At 43.0% G+C, this 19,812-nt stretch overlaps 2 long non-coding RNA genes across 3 annotated transcripts in view; one reads left to right on the forward strand and one right to left on the reverse strand.

Moving 5' to 3' along the window:
- LOC135251592 (uncharacterized) overlaps positions 1-17,825 on the forward strand; it is an 18,492-nt gene extending 667 nt beyond the window's left edge. Inside the window, exons 2-3 of the long non-coding RNA XR_010329165.1 lie at positions 1,148-1,234; positions 17,550-17,825. This is a non-coding gene — a long non-coding RNA (uncharacterized LOC135251592). The remainder of the gene's footprint in view (positions 1-1,147; positions 1,235-17,549) is intronic.
- Positions 1-17,944, reverse strand: part of LOC135251589 (uncharacterized) — a 29,506-nt gene extending 11,562 nt beyond the window's left edge. The window contains exons 1-5 of one of the 2 annotated variants that reach the window (XR_010329161.1): positions 17,813-17,944; positions 5,756-5,882; positions 3,882-3,919; positions 1,877-2,049; positions 1,081-1,220 (exon numbers count right to left, since the gene is read on the reverse strand). This is a non-coding gene — a long non-coding RNA (uncharacterized LOC135251589). Of the gene's footprint in view, positions 1,221-1,876; positions 2,050-3,881; positions 3,920-5,755; positions 5,883-17,812 lie in introns of both variants that reach the window. The other variant, XR_010329160.1, reaches the window with a different exon arrangement.
- Between the last annotated feature and the right edge of the window lie 1,868 nt (positions 17,945-19,812).

Genomic DNA, 19,812 nt, shown 5'->3' on the forward strand with positions numbered 1-19,812 from the left:
TCATTCAGTCTTACAAGGTTCAATCATATCTGGGGGTATTTAGCATAACTATGAGCCCACGTTTCTAATCCTCAAAGGGTCCCGGTGGTACTTGGCTTTGCACTGTAGTCATTCAAGGTCGCAACCCTGCAGGAAATATGGGCTGCCATAGCAACACAGAAATGGCTTCTAAAGGCTTAGCATAATTCTGCCCTAATAGAAAAATAACAGCGCCAAATCCCGTCCTTAGTGAACTGGCTTATTCGGTGGAGACAGACTCCCACCTGTGATCCACACACTCGCGAATGGTCAAAGACTACTGCAAAATAATACATCTGTTTTAAAAAGGGAACGATGGTTGGGATTTCTCAACAAGCTGAATTCGTCCTCCATCTTGCAGCTGGCAACAGCCTACGATTCAAACCAGCAGTAGCCTACGTTGCAAAACAAGGAATGTATCATCTTGGTGCGTGCGTAACACTCACCTTAGATATGTACGTTTTTCGGGGACTTTTATTGTGCAAGTTGTACTCGAATTATCTACTGAAAGATAAAGCAACTAGAAACTAGTTTGTTGTGTTTAAATGTCACAGCACAGTAATTAATAGGTACATCAATCGAATAACAGATATGTGGAAATAAAAAACAAAATGAAGGATTGTAAACATTCTTTCTGGTGAATGCGTGGTTCGCCCTCGGTCGTTGTCACGGTATCTGACTGTTTAGAGAGTTGTTTCCTGTGAGCCGCATGCCAGCGTGAGTGACAGCACGCTCTCTTTGTGCTCAGAGGCCACAGCCTGTATCCTGTGACACACAGCAAACTTGTCAAGACCGGTGAGCTGGAGAGTACCCAGTAGAAACATCTGTGACTGACAGCCACCAGTCCAAAAAAAAATGCACTTTAAAAAAAGCAGTAGATGGAGATTGAGAAATGTGAAGTTGCAAAATATAAGATGGGTGGGAGGGGGGTGTGCAGGGCTTTTTTTGGGAGGTGGGGGGTGGAGGAGGCTGCCTGCTAGATGAAACTGGGACATTGTCTCCACTGTCATGGTTCCTGTCTGTATCATGTATGCCTACCCCGTCGGCCCCGCCCTTTCTTACTCTGTCAGAGGAAGGCATGAAATAACAGTGTTCCCTTCTGTTTTTTTTTTTGCGCCTTTGTTGCCAGCGACGAGGAAGACGGATTCTCGTCACTCTCTGATCGATGTCAGAAGGAAGGGATCCAGCCGGGTGGAGTAAGCCTGCCGGGATGCATGTGAGTTAAAACACGCACGTTCCTCTGCTAGTCACATTGCCTTGTGCTCTGCTCACAGAGAATCCCATGTTAAAAATTAGCTGCCTGCATTTTTCAAAACCTGTGTGATGAGCCAAAACAATAAAAACAGGAAAAATTATATAAAACACTATATATGTATTCCCTGGCTATAGTAATAATTCTCAGCGGAGTGCATCATTCCTTACGCCTTAAAAGCTTATAATGTACTTTGCTATATGTCTATAACAGGAGCCTTTTGATTGAGGCATGCATCTTAGATGCTTGTCCAGATCACAAGAAAACTTGTCCTTACATTTCTTTTGCCACTATATTGTAATTTTCTTGATGTCTTTGAATGTGAATGCTCATGCTTTACCTTAAGGAGCACCCGGGTGATCTTATATCTCTCTCACATACACAAACACATGCATGCACACAGATATATACACATTTCCTCCTATTACCCAGCAGTTTTCAGAGTTTCAGGTCTTAATCTCAGGAACCATACATTCTATTATGCTGAAATCTACACTACAGGGGATTTCCATAAAAATAAAATCAGTGATATTAAAATTTTTTTTTTTTTAACTACATCATGTCATCCAAAACACTTTTATTATGTCAGAAAATTATAATACTTACATTTTCTTTTGCCGGGCCTCAGGAGGGTACGGCATATGTGTAAAATAACTTTCCCCCGGTAATGGACCCATCATCAGCAACGTCTCCTCTGACTGCCCCCCCATTAAATCCCCTGGGTTGTGTTGGTCCTCAGAGTCAGTGGACCTGCAGGTGCTTTTATCAACACCCAAGCTCTGAATGGGAAATCAGAGAGAGGTGTCACTAAATTATTCTAAGCTTTTTAGATGCTTTCAAGCAACAGCCATAAAAACTAAAAATCAGATGGCAGTGTGCTTGCTATTCATATCAGGAGCATTCAAGCTGTGCGAAACACATACCTCCATGTGGCCCAAAGCTCACTGTCTAATATTCCTCATCTTAACTTTAAATCAATCTTTATATTTGGGCTGACCTAAAGAGCGACTCATTAGTACTAAAAGGGAGGCTTTGTCATGTAAATGCATGTTTTACATTTAATTTTAGTTAAGGCTTCTTATCAGTGTATCTCTCCGCTGTGGGGTGGGGTGGTGGTGGTAGTGGGTGGTGGTGGTGGGGGGGTGTCATCTTTGAAATTCAAATCGCAGTGTGCCTTCTTTTGAAAAACTCTGGTGTAGCTTTCTTTTTTTTCTCAAAAAAAAGAAAGGCAGTCAACTGCTGTGATTTGTTCTGCCATTGCGTTGGGTTGTAGTTCTTCGTCGTGATTCATGCCGCTTTTTCGCGGCTCAGCCGTCAGAGTTATTTGGGTTGGCGTCCTCTTGTTGAATGGGGTGCAGTGACCACAGCGGTCCTTTCTCACGGCTCCCAGTAGGCCCACGCGGTTGATTTTCGGTATCAGGCTCGAAGAGCGGCGGACTCGGCGATGTAATTAAAATCGGCGCGCCGAGCAGCCGTTGACCAACAAGGAAGCCGACTCCCCCCGCTGTTCACTGATGGGGAAATCCCACTGAATCTCCCTCCCAAAGCTCCCCTGTTTGAGAGTCTTAAACCGGGCACCTTTCTACATCAAAGCCCAGAGAGGCAGTGCTGCTGTCAAGCTCTGCAGACTTGGGGGTAAGAATAACCTCAGCCGGGATCCTGACACCGCTGGTCTAATTTGCCTTGTATCGCCCACCTCCCCCCCCCACCCACCCCCCTCAGGCCCTGGCGCAGTCCAGGCCTGATCCAGTGCTGGCACTGATATCTGACAGGCTCACACAGAGAGGTGTGGGAACTTAAAGGCGTGTGGGGCTCCTGCACATCCTACCCGGCGCCTCAGAAGGGCAGTATGAAAGCGCGTTCAATACGCCGGTCAGCGCGTTCAAAGTGCTGCGCGCCCTCTAGCCCTGGCAAGCTCAAAGGGGCAGAGGAGCACGCTCAGTGAGGCCAATCTGACCCCCCCCCCCCATTAGTTTAATGAGTCAGGGATCGTATTAGTATTCCGAGGCCTGCTCGGGTCTGCTTTTTTCATCCTTCAAGGAGTTTTAGGGAGTTATCCTACTAACTTGCAGGGTGACAAGGGGAGCTGGCATAGGAGAGCCTTCTGCTAATCTGAGATCAATATCCAGCTGTCAGTCCTCCGAGGGCAATTTCCAACAGTTAGCAGTGCATTGTGGGGAGCCGGGCTCGGAGATAAAGTGAAACATTTACTGTCATTGGGAGAATTTTCTCACAACCTTTTTTTTTTTTTTTTTTCCGCCTGCAATTCAAACCTGTTAACATTTTTTAAAAGGGTAATAAAAAAAACAAAGCGGGATGACATAAGCGCATAAGCGGCAGACGAAATGGGTCAGGTGGCCTTTTTATTTGCATCATTAAAATTCACTTGGCAGGAAGTGGAGAGCATTCTGTGCTGGAGGAATGAGTTGCTATATTCAGTGATTCTTCACAGATGCAGTGTAGCACCGCTAAATTAAATCTTCCTTCCCCAGAAGGGCCTGGATCTGCCGGTTCGGGACCGTGCAGGAAAATTACAAGGAGTCGTAACATTCTATCCTTCTAACAAGCGGCCAGACGTGCAGTTGGCGGTGTGTTGCAACAGGCTACTTACTTTTTCGTTGCCCCTGCCGACGCGCCACCGAGGGTCACCTGTAAGAGATTATGGAGACAGTGGTGTGAGGCAGGACTCAGGAGACCAGGAAGCGGCGGCTTCTGGAGCTAATTAGAGCCGCAGTAATGGAGCCCCGCTCCGCTCCACATCAAACGCTAGCGGGACGCTAGCCTGGAAGGACGTCTCGGGGGGGGTGGGTGGGGGGGGGGCATCGGGGGCGTCGGGGGCGACGGGACCCATGCGGCCAGCAGCCGGGGCACGTGCTAGGGGTTCGGGCGTGACCCGCGTGCCGTGGGCAAGCTGGGATGGGTCAGAATCACGCTGGGGTGCAGCTCAGGGCGGGCTTACCTGCAGGGCTGTGAATGCGGAGCCTCCGTCCCTCGGAAGGGAATCAAACCTGGGTAATGGATTGAACTGAGAGGGGAGGGGAGGGGAATAAACAAACAACTGGCAGCAGCTACCTCTAACGAACACGGCCGGAATGACACAGTCCCTCATTCGTCTGCAGTATGAACAGACGGATGTGTTCGTTTGTGAGAGTAGGGCTTTGCACGGACGTTGGCCAAGGAGCTATATTTCTGACAAAATAACTGAAGATGACAGAAAGCCCCCCGCGGTGTAAAACTGTACTTTTTTCGCAGATGATTAAAAAAAGTAAAGAACAAGAACTTTGTACAGATTGTCCCATTTGAAATAATATAAACATATAAATAAATAACTCTACTACACCAAAGAAAACGACCATGCACCAGTTGGTGTAATGATTTGTCTGGTTCATTCTGCTAAGGAAGAAGATGCTGGCATGCTAAGGAGTTATTTGGCCTAAAAGGTGACTGTGAATTATTTGCACTTATTTTGTGCACTTTTTAAATGCACATCAAACACCCAGTATCAAAATGAAATAGGTTAGTGTTTCTGTCATTGTGTGAAGTCAGTGTGTGAGTTCAATGAACAATTGATCTTTTATTTATTTTGGACGTACACACCAGGCATTTTCATTTGACATGAATGAACAGATGGGCGCAACAATGAAAACATTGTCAAGTCGTATAAATACAAATATATATATTTATGATAGAAATATATCTCTGTTATGTCTTATCAATGCGCCACACGCGTCAAACTATAGTGTCATTTATTAATGAAATTGACCAATAGAAAATTTCAATGCGTTTCGAAATCATTTGCAATGTGATACATAATACACAGTGATCATAGGCAGGAGAAAAGTACTCTATGGGAAATAATAAAAGAAACAAGAGACAAAATGTGAGCTGTAAGACTAAATACCGGTGTGTGCTCAGTATCGCTTGTCAGTCACATAGATCCCTAATCTGCAGTCAGTACACAGAGATTGATGAGACTAACCTCACGTCTAAGAGATAAGCAAAGAAAAGAACTTGGAGAAGAGTGAGAGTTCCCTTCAAAAGGCAGGTGATCCTGCCTGGCATTTGCAGCTTGTGTGAATTATGGGAGCACAGGAGGTAAATCCATGACCTCAGCTAACCACCACATTAAAAAGTACTGTAAACAAGCACAGAATCTTGGTTTTAACTTTCTATGCCCTATATGTCAATAAGCTGTGCATTGAAAGCAAAGAAATAAACCGAATAGCCCAAATACATGATATAGCCCAGTATTGGGTCAAGGCAAAATAAACCCAGCAGTATTAAACGGTCAGTGTCCAAAATCTAAATCCAAAAATAGCAAATTTGAATATTTTATTCCGTATGACCAAGACACAATACCACAGAACATTCAGCCTGTAATAAAAAAAAGTAAATGAATTGCAGTCAAAAATATACTGCATTTTCAAACAACAACAACAACAACAACAACAACAACAACAACAACAACAAAAGTCTTGTTCTCACCAAATCTGGAGGATTCCTTCCAAAACTGATAATTAAGTTTTCTTGGTATCCCTTCTGACTGGGAAATCCTTTATTTACTTCATTTTAAGGTGATAAATATGGACATCAGGAACTGGTGACACTGTATCTGTAAAAAAAAGAAAAAAAAAATGTCAGCATTTTACGCTCTCTCGGTTACCAAAAAGAGAAACTTGGCTCTCATGATAATTCCTCTGGAGAGCTCGGAAGTGAGGTAGAACAAGGATATTCACTACAAGAGAGAGGTAACCAGTCAATGAAAAAACTGAGACTTCTTAAAAAGATAGCACCCCATTGCTGTTGATAGGATAAGAGTCATTATTAGAAGTGAAAGGGATGTGGTAAATTCCTCTGTATACTTAGTACATCTCCTGATGATTTATTTATGCTATTTTTTTTTACATTATGTTAACTCATAGCTTTGTTTTTTGTTGTTGTTTTTTTTGGAAAGAGCACTGTGACCCAGCTTCAAGGATACAGGTGTGGAAGTTCCTTGCCATTATATACGACATGTTTGACATGCCACAATGATTATTTTCACAATGTTTTAACAATATTTATCCATTTCACCATTAACACTGAAAATTCCGTGGAAGTTCACGATTATTAGTTTCGAATTCATTTTTCTGCAAGGAACAAACAGATTGATTTGAGGCTCACGTTGAACTGCAGGTGCTATCTTGGATGGGGAGGCAAAACACACCAGCCAAGCCTCCGAAAATAACATCTACGAGTCGCAGAGAGACTCCATCAGTCCCGAAAGCACCCTCATCACTCCCAGATAAATCCAAAACAAACCTGATCTGCAGTTTTACTGCTGTTATTTTTTTTTATTTCAAGTCGGATGTCAGCTGTTGTTAAAATTGAGTTCCACAAATTAGGAGTAGGCTTTGTTGTTGGCAGTCAATCGATTTAATATTTAATATTATTGACTTTTTTTAATATCCTTTTTTAATTCATAATTCTTTTTGTGAAATCAGTCTATTAGCAAGACCATAATACTGATCTTTTAAATGAACTGAGTTTATTCCTGTCAAAGACAAAGCTATTTTTTAAAATAAACATATATGCTGATTTTATAAATTATTGCTTGGCTTAGTCTCATAAAATAAATTGCTATTGGACCCAGAAAAAAAACAAAAAAAGACATCAGGAAGTGTTGAATGTGGCCCGGGACTTCTGTATGCGTGAGACTGAAATTCACTACAAGGAATATACGCAAGGTGACCTTGATGAAGATGAGACGCTGAGGACCCTTTGGAATGTATGCGACTGACTAATGATACATTTTGATCATTCAAAAAGACCATATCTCTGTATCCTTGGATATCTTTCATAATCTATTGCCTTATGCTCCGCTGATAGGGGTTTATAGACAGGATGTCATTGTGAGTAAAAACTGATGGATGAGCTTTGGCTAAGAAAGGAAACTTGAAGCGCGAATGAAAAATAATGAATTTAATTTTTTTATTTTTTTATTTTTGATTGCCGCCAGTATGAAAGTAAGTATCCTGACATTTTATGGGTTCTGTCTCAGACTATATATCTGTCTACCCATCCGTCAATCCCTCTTAATTCTGTCCGGGGGAAATATATAAAATCAAAGCCAGCTGGGAAAGGAACTATCTCTCTCTCATGGTGTCTTAGTGATGATATACAAATCAAAGACATATGAAGTCTGCATGTTTCTTCAGAGCGTGAGTGATTGAACTGGTGCCACATACAGCTGTACAACTTCAGTTCTTTTAGAAAGTACTGGAGATGTGAAGCTTTTCTCTGTGTTCCTCCTGTTTATTGTCAACTGTTTTCTGTCTTTTAAAAACTCTCATTTGAAGAGCACTGTGGAAGCCTAGATTCCATATCATTCCTAGATTGTGAACTGTTTTTGTAACAGCAGCAGTTGTTCCCCTGGCCTAGACCTTTACCCTGCTCTGGGCTTATCTAAGAGGCTGTCACCATTTCTATGACTATCTAAACTTTAATAATAGGATTCTACCCTCATATATTAAAACTATGGTGTTCTCTTTGTCAGGAAACACTTCCCCAATGCAGATTGTTTTGTGTGCTATCTGGGAATTAATTTGAAATTCTCTTTTACGTTTGAGTTTACACTCCGTGCATACTAAGCAAAATATTGGAATACATTTCCCAGGAGTTGAAACTGAACACAAGACGACAAAATAAAACAAACTGGCTGTCGCCTCCAGCTCTGGACGTGTGGGCTGGCCTTTAACTGGTCTGCTAAGGAACGGGTTGTCCACACTTGCACATGAGAAACGTTAAGAAAACTTTTCCTTTTGAGTTAAACTGGGCTTCCTGTGGAGGTTAAGTACAAATTTTAAAGGGGAGTAGCTCTTTTTGCAATTTACAGGATAAATGAACTGAGGCATCAGCGATATTGGATCTCATTGCTGTGCGCCCATAACATTGAGTAATACATTTTATCAGGCGCTATATTATCATTTTTTGAACTGAAAATGTTATGTAAGGATAAAAAAAACAGCGATGCACACTCCGATGCAGAATAATGTTCCATGGCTGATTATAACCAAAGAGAAGACGTGGCTTAAAATGCATTAAAATACTATGACAGCAGTAATTTGATTCAGACAATGGCAGCAGACGGTATTTAGTTTCATCTTTGTTCCAGAACACTGCAGCTAAACAAGCAAGTGGCGGTTCAGTCTCCAGGAAGGAAATCTCCGACTCTCTGCACACGCTGGTGCCGTAGATGTTTAGCAGAGCCGAGGGAAGGCGAATCTTCGCTTAGCGATTACGTCTTTTTTAAAAATTTTTTACGGCGGTTCGTCATGGCGGCTGTCTGCGGCGCAGTCTCAATCGCGGCCAGCCCCCCCTCCACCCCCCCCCCCGCCGGGGCCGCGGAGACCGCGTGAGCAGCAGATGTCTTCATAGAGGGGCCCAGCGTGGCGCGGGAGCGAGGCCGTCGGGGCGATTCCATTTGGCGGCTTTCTTTTTTCCCGGTGGCCCCTCGGAATTGGTTTTAACGTCCCCCGAAGTTGTGAATTCTGCTTCATTCGGTACATCACAGGGCCCCGGCGGCACGTCCCGAGCGAGCGAGATAGCGGCCGTCCCAGATATCAGAGCTTTAGCAACCAATCCTGCTATAAAATAAGTCATTAATATTCAGAGTGCACAGTGCCACTTTTTTTTCCCCAAGCAAATTGAAACATTGGTTGTGTAGTGGTGACACAGTCAGTTCACTCACTTCTGCACCTTAAGTGGCGGCTGGCACTAAGGATCAGCCCTGGGTCCTGTGCGTATTTCAAATACTCTTAACTCTTTAGACGCTGGGGAAATAGGAAGACATGCTTGCAAAAGCTGTTCCCTGACTATTTAAATTAGTGGGGATCTAGTAAAATAGCGACACACTTGACTTGACGCAGTGTCTTGAGCAGTTAGTTTACAAAACTAATTGCTGGTTTGTTTGGCTAGCTTGGCGCTTATTTATTATGAATAGGCCTTCTGTGTCTTCTTGGCGATATCACACATTTGCAGTTCTGAGACATAACACTGATGGTCTCCACTTTTTTAAGTCACTCTGGATAAGATTGTAATACTGAAAGATACTGAATGAAAGAATGCTGTCCTTTTTCTTTCATAAATTTCACAAATTAACCCAGCGGATCTTTTGAAACTGTTTTATGTTTTTTTTTAATAACAAGGAACATTTAATACTACATTTATCATATCAACATTATGGGCAATCAACTCTGGAGCTTATTGCATTTGTGTCTTAATTATCCCTCAAATCAATCACTTCTTTGAGATTTTAAGAGAATGACTGTGTAAGCAGCATCCAAAACTACTTTTTGGTCATTATAAATTTTTGGCAATTATTAGTAATTGTCTTGTTAATGTAGTTAGCCTATTGCAAATGTAAATTTTAAATATGTAAATGTAAATAGAAATAGTTCATAGTGTCCTACACTTCGACATTCTATTTTCGGCAAAAGATGGGGACACATGGTTGGAGTGGCAGAGCGATAGTTTGAGGAATTTGTGGGTTTATATCACTGGGAGGCGGGGGCGGGACCATCTGTGGCCGACGCCTACTGAGTGCCGCACAGCCTGGCGCTCGGAGCCCAAGCCCCGCCCTCCGTACGCATCACTTCTGCCGCAGTGCAGAACGCCCGCCGCCACTCGCGGCTCCGCAGACAGGACGTGCTGTCCCGTCTCTGCGGCCGTCAACTCATCAGCCGAATTATTAGCATTACCGCCAAGCGCATGTGCGCTATTCATGGTAAAGTCATACCAGTTTACGTATGCTTCTGATGCCAAGGAGGCCAAATGTGTGCCTTGTTCGGAAATGACTTGTTGCAGATAGTCATAAAAAATGAATGGGTGTCCCACAAAATGGGTTTGTAAAAACATCAGACTTTAGAGAAATCCTTACAATAAAATAAGTTGATGTTATGTTTATGTGCTATAGGCACTTTTTTAAGGGTGTTTGTTTTTTTTTCTCCTTCCAAAATCAGTTTGTAAATGGGATGGTTTGTGTCATCTTCAGAAAGTAATCACTTTCAGCCTGGCAGAGGATTAGGGTTTAATGGCATTAGACCTTCACAGTTGTGACTCATGGGGATAAGCATTGCTAAAGGTGGGCTAGATTTGACGTAATGCTCAGAATAAGAATGAGGTAAAACTGGTAAGCTCTGCTTTGCCGTTAGCTATTGTACCTTGCCAAGCTGACCTTCAGTTCATCGAAACCAAGCAAGCTTCAGAACCCTGTGTTTGTAGCAGCAACCCCCTGCTGGAGTGTCCTCGCTATGATTTACTGTACAAATACAGAAAAACAGCAGTATAAATTACTTAAAAGTGTGTGCTACTGATTGCTTAACAGACTTTTGGCACAGATTCGGGTTCAGTCTACAGAAAATTCAAAACAAGCATGGGGGAAAAACAAATTGTACAGTAACAATGCATGTGTACCCACCTGTAGGAAAGTAAGTCTCAGAAATGGAAGCGATATAATTTATCAACAAAAATAGTAATGCCAGTGTAAGATACCCATGATTGGTGGGATCAGGCAGTCACTCAGACACTGCGAAATCTTGTTTAAAGATTTCAGAGAGCACCTGTTAACTTCAAAATTCAGAGCGCAAAAATGCGCAGTGTTGCTAATCGTTGTCTAATGAGAGGTTTTATGTGCACCTGTTTGGCACTAATTGTTCGTTAACTTGCGGAGGTATTGGAAGGTAGAGGTAGCCCATGCTGTCGGCCATGACGGCCAACTTTTTAAAATTTTCTTGTTTTATAATCAAAGAGATACTTCTTGACAGCTCTTCCTAATGCTCCTTTTGATGAAAGTTTTTGCCTTTGATTAGAAATTCAGTTCTTAAAGATAAAAAGTTAAAATATAATCAAAAGGATTTGACTTAAGTGTTAACAATTTTATTATTTATCATTTTATTTAGTAAAATGGGCCATGCTATGTTTCATGCTATGAAAAAACAGTTTTCGGCATTTTGGGGCAAAATGCGGCAGGGTGAGATTGTCTTGTTGGGGAAGGAACTATAGCTGTAATTTTTGCAGTGTGCCTGTGCTGCTCACTCCCTGTTGCATTCATTACAGTATTTCTGAACCAAACAATTCTGTAGACACACTTTGTTGGTAATTGTTCAGGCTGGTGAATCTCATAGCATAAACAAAGCAAGATTTAATCACAGAATTTACTCTGTGCAGCGAGATGCGAGAAGCAGTTGAATAGCTGTGATTGACAGCTGTCACTAGTATAAAAGAACCATTGCACAGAGACAAAGAAATGCCTCAGTTGGTTTTGGAGGTGTTGCTCTGGAAGATAAAGGAAAATAATTGTTGTGGTGTAAGTTAGGCAGGGACATGACTGCTTAAAACAAGATGTTTCTGTGTGGATTTGAAACATAAGGAGGGGTGGGAGGGGGGTGTTCCCTGTGTAAAATGCTGGGTGGGTTTAAACAGACCCCACCCCCCTAGTACCCCCCTCTCCCCCCCTCCCTGTGCTGTACCTCTGCAGCATAATATGGGGGCAGCGGTGCCGAGTAAGGAACAAGAGCAGGAATGGACTCCCATGGCCCAAACCACTGCCAGAGTGCCCAGGCCAGTTGTGCATGATGGTTAATGAAGACACACACTGGCTGGACCCCATCACCCTGGCAACAAGATGTCACTGTAAACAAGCTGGAGGGGACATTGGCAGGCCACTTCCTGGTTATATAATGGCGACCCTCTTTTTTCAAAGAGGAAGATCACAGGCCCTCTTCCAGGGAATGTGCACAAATTAAAATGGCAGGCCGAAAACGTTCAATTATGTAACCATAATTTAATGTATTTTCATATAATTTTATAATGCATAATTATAATTGAACTATAAATCCCTGAAAAGCAAATTAGATAATAAAATACAACGTACTCCCCTTTCCAGCCGACCCCACCCTCCTTGCCCCCAGTACCCCGCCCCCCACCCCCCGTGCGCCCCCCTTGGCCTTCAGAGTCTCTCACTACCATTACTCATTATTCTGTAACTCACAAAATTATATAATTGGCAACCCAATAACCAGTCAGATAAACTCCTTGATTTGAGTGGAAGCGAACAGCTATGTGCGGTCAGGGACATGCCCCTATGCACCATGATTATTGAGTCTCCATTTTCACTCAAGCTCCACTGTCTCTTTAAACAAATTTTAGTTTAGCTCTTTTGATTAAAACATTAACTGAAATGGAAATCTGAATACTGGGTCCACTTTTCTCATGAAAAGTGCCCTGCTTTGGCGATAAATGTGCAAATAAAAACTGGAAATCTAAAATTTTGGTAAAGTATGAAGCTGAAATTAAGGAAATAATGCTGTCAAGTGCTAAATGAACATGATTACTCAATAAAAAGTACATGCCGTCTGTAAAGAAAAGTGACCAGTTTAAACCATGGCTTTATATACTCCCCAATATAACGCTGCCAATCCGCCATATTTTTCCCTCATCTGCAGACATTTTAAATTTTGCTTTGCATAGCAACGGAGTTGGCCTAAAATTCTCCGTCTGGAGAAGACCGTAGGTACAGACAGACAGACGGACAGACAGTCAGGCATGTTCTATCATCAAAACCATCTTTTGTCTCATGTTATTTCCACCCCATTTGACAGAAATAACCTCCTATACTCCACAGATAAAATCATAAGGTTAATATTTTCGGTTATTTACCAGCTAAAGGCAACATAAATAAAAAAATGACAAATTCAAAATGACAGCTACAGTCAATGCACGATATGAAGGGCGATGACTCAGGCAGTGCTCTGACCTTCTTTTGCAAGCAAACCACAAACCATAGATATTCTGCTTGAATAAATGTAAAATTTATCAGTTAAAGAGTTTTTGCTAAATAATAATTTTTATTACTGAGTTTTGTACCCTGTGCATTATTGTCTGTGGCTATTTTAGTTTTGCAACTATATCTGAAAATGACACATTCAATAAACATTTTTCCTTTATTCTGACTAGCAATGAAATGTAAATGTTTGCACATTTAGTGTCCCGCTTTTTATCTTTGATTTTGATGATTGTGGAACTCATTCAGATGTGTTTGTGAAGGAAAAACGTAACACTTCTATTAAACTCCGAGTTAAGGAGAAACCGTGATTGAATATGGAGATTTATCTTATTTCTCTTCTTCTTTTGACTGTTAAATAATGTTGACAAATGTTTAAATCCCCAGATTCAATCACGGTTTTCGTCATTAAGTTTTGCCTTTTTGTGCAAAATATTAGCTCAACAAGTGAATAGATATTCAGTAATAAAAACAATTATTTTTTAAAAGGTTTGCTGTTCTGTAGATTATGCAGTTTTATTCGTAGTAGAACTGCCTTTCTGTACAGGTAGTTTAATTCTGTTGCATTTCTGTTCCGGGACTGAATTCGTAAAACATTGGGACCAGGAAAGGTTTCATGCAGCACTTTATAGTTGATGTTATGCCTCAGAGTATATCAGTGGGTGCAATATTGTTTTAAAGAACAGCCCACCGAAAAGCCTAGCGTAAAGTATCAGAAATTCACTGATATATTAAATAAAATTAAATCTAATGCTATATGTAATAATTACAAGTATTAGCAAAATATACAATTCTCAGTCCTTTATCATGTAACTTATTTCTCCGGATGCATATTTCAATAATGTAAACAGGCGCAGCATTGCACTTGATATCAAATAGGACTGACATGATTCTTCTTTGAATTCTATTTTTCAGATTTTTTTTTTCCTGGCAAAAAATAAGACTTTATTTTAACAAAACAAGCATATTTTGAACTGAAACAGCAGTATAGTTCGTTGTATCCTTATTCGGGAATTTCCACAGTCCACACACAAGTTATATATACAAGTTAGCCTTTTACATAGTAAACAACACAGAAAACAGGTTTAATCAGAAATAAGGCGAAAGCAGCCATGGATTTTACCCAGACTGAAGCTATGTAAAGTGATCATTACAATAATTTGAAAGTGATGTGATGTATTTCTTGTTTTTTTAAATATATTGCATCCATTTTTGTCACGCTGCTTTATAAGATTGTTAACTCTATAGACCCAATCACCTAGTGTATTGGTTATCGTACTTAATGTCTGAATTTTTAAACAATGCAAAACATCAAATGCGTTCTCGTGTTTATATTTTATATTATTTATCATTTATATTATTTATCAAAATGTCAAAATCGAAAAAAGACAGTTTTCTTTTGAATAAATGCTTGAGAAAATGCAACGTTTCATTTGTGTTCTAATCAGAGCAGTCCTCTGGATCCTCATAGTTAAGTGACGGAGAGGTGAACAGTACAGTCAGTCAGTTGCACAGCCTCTGGTTTCCAGTGTGCCCCTGGTAACCTGAGGAAAGCCTAATGAAGATCAGCTAGCGACCAATAGTTTCCCCATTCCATCAGAATACACACTAAAAAAAGCCCTTGAACTCTTTAGCAGAAGACTGCGCCACTTTCAAGTAGCTGTCAATTCAGACACACACAAGAATCCTAGTTTTACAAGATCTCTTCTTCCCTGAAAAAACATACTTTTTGAGTCTTAGGACTGATGATTCATAAGTGGATGATTTGGAGGGGTTCCTTGCCTGTTCTTTTGTAAGAGGCAGTTCAGTAAATGACACCATTCATCATTAAAACACGTTTGTCTTTTAACAGTGATGATTGTTCTCGTGCTGTTGTGAAAGGGGCTCAAAATCAGTGTCTGTTAGGAAACTAATAGAATGGTAAACAGGTGGCAGGAATTAAATGTGTAATGTGATTTATAATGTAGTTTGTATTGTTTAATATATATTTTAAAGGTATCCTGGCTCTGGCTGTAATAGGCTAGTATGTATATTTTTGTACCGTTGTGCCCAGTGAATAGTGCGTGAACCCTGAAGCTTAGCTGTTCATGGAAATGAGCAGTTTTTCCCCAGCTTAATGCAGATGGACTCGTTTGACATCAAATGATAAAAGTCACAATTTAAATACGCACTTGTTTGTATGTGTTTTGAGTGGAAAAGGTGTTCACCACGTTTGTTTTGGTGTTCCTCTTTTGTCAGAAAACAACGAAAACATCTTCAATTTCGTTCTGCTTCTGTGGTAAATACTATTAGACTACAACTCGCTGGCAACTAAACTCAGTAGGCATTAACCACCTGGTTCAAATCTTGATCCACACAAAAGAGCACACAAAATACTCAAATACTAGTTTTCACGCTGCACATAAACTTAGTTATATGTAAAAAATGTAAAACTACAAGCATGTGGTATGAAAGTACATGATATGATTTCTGTGAAGTTCCATATGTGAAACTCAGTCAGGTTTATCATAATTGGAGGAGGAGAAAGTTTATGATAGTCCCTTTTCATTCCCTAAGAAAAGGGGTTTCAAATGCCATCCAACAGTTAGCCTCATATGCAATTAGTTCAGGAGATATTGATTAAGTATACTAGTTTACACAACAAAATCTTTCCAGAACTATGCTGTTAAGAAACCTTTTTTTATGAAGCTTTAATATTTGACAAATAAATGCTCCTTAATGAAAAGTCTGACTTTGGAAAGTACAAGCAGATTGCCATGCATAGTACCTCTGTATCCGAAAATTATTTGCAGCATAAGTATGCTCGTGTTCTTTATATAATTCAGTTTCACATACTATTTTTTATTTATTGTGTCTTTGACTGGGGAGAATAATTTAAAAAACACCGGAGCCAAACATATATATTTTTATGTTCTTTTTTAAAGTCAACGGTACAAGCTTTGAGCCATTGTAGAAATGCACTATAAAGGTAAAAACTATGAACAAATGTCAACTTTAAATCCGATGTTTGTAAACGAAGGGAGAAAGCTTGAAGCCGCATTTGCGTGGCAGTCAGATTTCGCCTGTGCAGTTCGTGGCTAAATCCATGCACTGGCGAGAACTGTGGAAGTGGAGCAGGCTGACGGAAACGCGGGTGTGGAAGGGTGGTACAGGGGCAGGGTAAAACGGGGTGAAGCGCCACGAGCGGCATCTCTGCCGTAGCGCAGAACTCTGCCTCACACCTCAGTCGCGGCTGTGATCACTTGCGTAACGTGGTGCAGCGGCGGTAAGTTACTACTGACATTTACAGTAGTTAATGTCAGTAACTACTGAGCGTAGCGGCAGCCATTTTGTTTCCCTGGTTTTGCGCGCGCGTTTTATGTTTTAATAATGTCGCGGTGATTATGCATGATATGCATGTAAATACATTACTGAATGTAGCCTTTTCGGGAACATGGTTAACGGAAAAAAAACAAACAGCCATTAGTTCTGTGGAGGGTAGGGGGGAGTCAGCAGTGCTGCCCCTGGGCCCTGCTCGGTTGCTTAATTTCCTGCCCGGAATGTTCCAGACGGTGCTGAGCACCAATCCATCACATGGCTGTCTCACACCCACACCCACACACAAACACACCCACATGCGTGCGCTCACACACATGCGCGCGCACACACACACACACACACACACACACTTAGAAAACAGAGGATCAGCTGGACACGCTTCAGAACCTGACTTGAACACGCTTTGCCTCCCGCAACAACACGCCACCAGCAGCAGGACGTGCTGTGTGGCCGGGACGACCTTGGCGTTGTGTTTACTCTCAGACAGATGAACTGAACTGTGAGAAACGCGCGCGAGTGGACCCCGGCCCGCTGACAGCAGCTAATTTGCGCTGAAATTACAGGCGCGCTGGCATTGTCATTTCGTAGACACGCCTCTTCCATAGGCGGCCAGAGGTGCTTTCAGGTACATTGGGGCGAGGTTGGTTATCAGGAAGCCAGGGGCTTACACAACAGGTGATTCAGCTGCCCCATTAAGGACCAATAAGAGAACGGCAAGCTCAGTATGTTGTCATGACACGTACTGCATTCTTTTAATTACCCCTTTAATCAAGCCACATACTTTAAACATTCCTAAAAATGGGCAGAGGTGTAATATTTGTATATTCTCATTAAATTGCATGTATTCAAATGCGCTGCACTTCTTCATCTCACTATTTTCCTTGATCTGTACATTTTTAATGTGTTTTTAACCAAAACAGCGGGAGTCTGGAGTAGCCTGAGAGTTAGGGAATATTCAGTCCATATGAATTTTGAATCCAGAAAATATGAAAACTAATCTGTAACAGTGGAAAAACCGTACCATATTTGGTCATGGAAAATTGTGCGCACACGGGAGTAGAATGTTTATAAAGCCCGTATAGATTTAAAAAATAACACTGTTATTTTCGTTATTAAGTCATTATTTTCATTTCTGTACAGGTATGACTAAGCGGTCCACAATGCCCTGCAGATTAAACACATACATAACCAGGCTTATGACATCCAGGAAAGCCAGGAGGATAAATGTGGATAGCTGCACTGGTAGCCGAGAGGACGGCCCCCCTCCCAGCCCCTTCGGCTGGGCAGCGAGGCCTGCCAGACGGCGGGGGGAGAGCTCCCCTTCGTCTGGGTCTTTTTGGAGCTCGGCAGCACCATCCCCGGACGGACGGTCTGCACAGGCCGGCAGGAGCCGAATCACTCACCTCGGGCACGTGCTTCCCCTCTGTGGCTCAGCGTCGCCGGGAGGCTTGTTGCCGAGGTCGCGTCCGGGCGGAACGAGGGACGTCCTTCGGCGGGACGGTGGCAGGGAAACCTGGGATAGCGTCTTCTTTTTTCCCCCCACTTTCTTTTTCGCTCTCGGTCTTTCTCTCGTTGGTTCTTTTTTTGGTTCCTGTGTGAGGGGACCCGCCGGCGGCTCTAGGCCGTGTCTCCGTGCGGTTCCCCCTGTGTAAATCAGGCCCAGCCCGGCACAGGCAGGCTGCGCTGTGGGAGTGGCAGCAGGTCTGTGCTGATTTCTGGGGAAAGGCTTTGGAATTGAGACGTACAGCTGAGAGGCTAAAGTTACACTTTTTATCTCGACTTGGAGGGGGTCTCTCCCAACCTTCTGGAAGCCAGTCAGATTTGTTGAAATGTTTTTTTCTTCTTCTTCTTCTTCTCCCCTTCCTTCAAATTTCAAATTCCTTTTTTGTTAACTTGTTCGGTTTCACTCCAAGCAATTGTTCTGCAAATGATGACCTGAATAAAAAAATAAAAAATAATTCAGACAGATGTGAAGGGAACTGCTAGTAAATCGAGTGAGGTTTTTTTTTGTGTTTATTTTTCTTTTTTTTCAATTCAAAGATTTTCTTTTAGAAGAATAAAGGGAGAGTGCATGTTGAAAAGTCCCCTTTCAGAGAGACTCAGCGTTAAGAGAGAGCAGTATGCCCCCTTCTGGTCCTTTCATTTTCCTTCCTCTCTCCTTTTTTTTGGCGTCTCGAAACGTAAGTGAGGAAATATCTTTTGATCGACCCCGAGCGAATGTTTGCTGGTGAGTTTTTAGTGGGATCCAGTCACCTGATTTGCGGGGACGTTGTCCTTACGAGACCTTGGTCAGATAGCCGTGCCTGTCTGGTGTAAATCTGCTCCTTGCGCTCATAGCCTCTCCATGGAAAACAGAGGGTTTAAGGCTCTAAGCTCAAGTCCGCTCGTTTTCCACCCGAGCCGTTGCCTGCTACCTGTCTGGCCTTGGGCTGTTCAACATGCAGATTATTCAAATTTAACAATAAGCAGGTTTTATGGCATAAGAGGCGGTCAGGGGCAACCGCTGTTCTATGTTTGATGCAGTGGCTCTCTCAGGGTTGTTGTGACATGTGCAGCTTATTAAAAGGGTTGCTTTCACCGTCAGTTTAGCACCTTAAACACGAGGGGGAGAATGAGAACGATCGCTGGCGGGGCTGCGTGTTTAGCAGAGCCCGTCGGAGCGCTGAGCGCAGGGGAGGCTAATGAAGTCACACGTTGGAGTGGCCTCTAACCCTCCCTGCCTGCTACGCCGGGTTTCCCAACGCCGCCCCGACGGTCATCAGCGCCACATCAACGCCGCAATGAACACATCACCCCAGACGGGGCGGAGGAGATGGGAGATGCCGTGGAGGGTCTGGGCCTGGGTGTGCCGCCAGTCCCAATGTCCTCTCCCCGCTTTCGGGGTGCGGAAGGTTCTGGATGACTGGACCAGACGGGCTACCGAGGCTGAAACGGTGGCTGTCCCGGATGGGGAGGAAAGGGGAGGGGAGAGAAGGGGAGGGGCTGTGGGAGGAGCGCGAGACGCTGAGGCCTGGACAATCGGGGGACACAGGTGCCCTCGGCCCGCTGAGTCTCCAGCTCCACGCTGGTAATTATGCTGGGGAGAAGCCGATTACCTCGCAATGAGGGGGGGGGGTGGGCGGGGGGGGGTGGGGGCACAGCTAGCGGGGTGGGGGGGTGGGGTGGCGGTCCTGCCATGGGAGGGACCAATCATGTGTGAAGCTGAGAGAGCGGGGAGCCCTGGGACCGATTCTGGGAGAATAGCCCGGGCCCGGCATCTCATAGCGTGCAGCAACTTTCACGGATTAGTTGAGACACTATTCTAGTGTCCTGAAAGGGGACACAGCAAGGAGGCGGCTTCAATGCACACACAAAAAAAACCCACCCCCCCCCCCACTCCCACCCCTCCCCAACAGCTGGGAGG

Source organism: Anguilla rostrata, chromosome 3, assembly GCF_018555375.3.
Source record: "Anguilla rostrata isolate EN2019 chromosome 3, ASM1855537v3, whole genome shotgun sequence".
Lineage (NCBI taxonomy): Eukaryota > Metazoa > Chordata > Actinopteri > Anguilliformes > Anguillidae > Anguilla > Anguilla rostrata.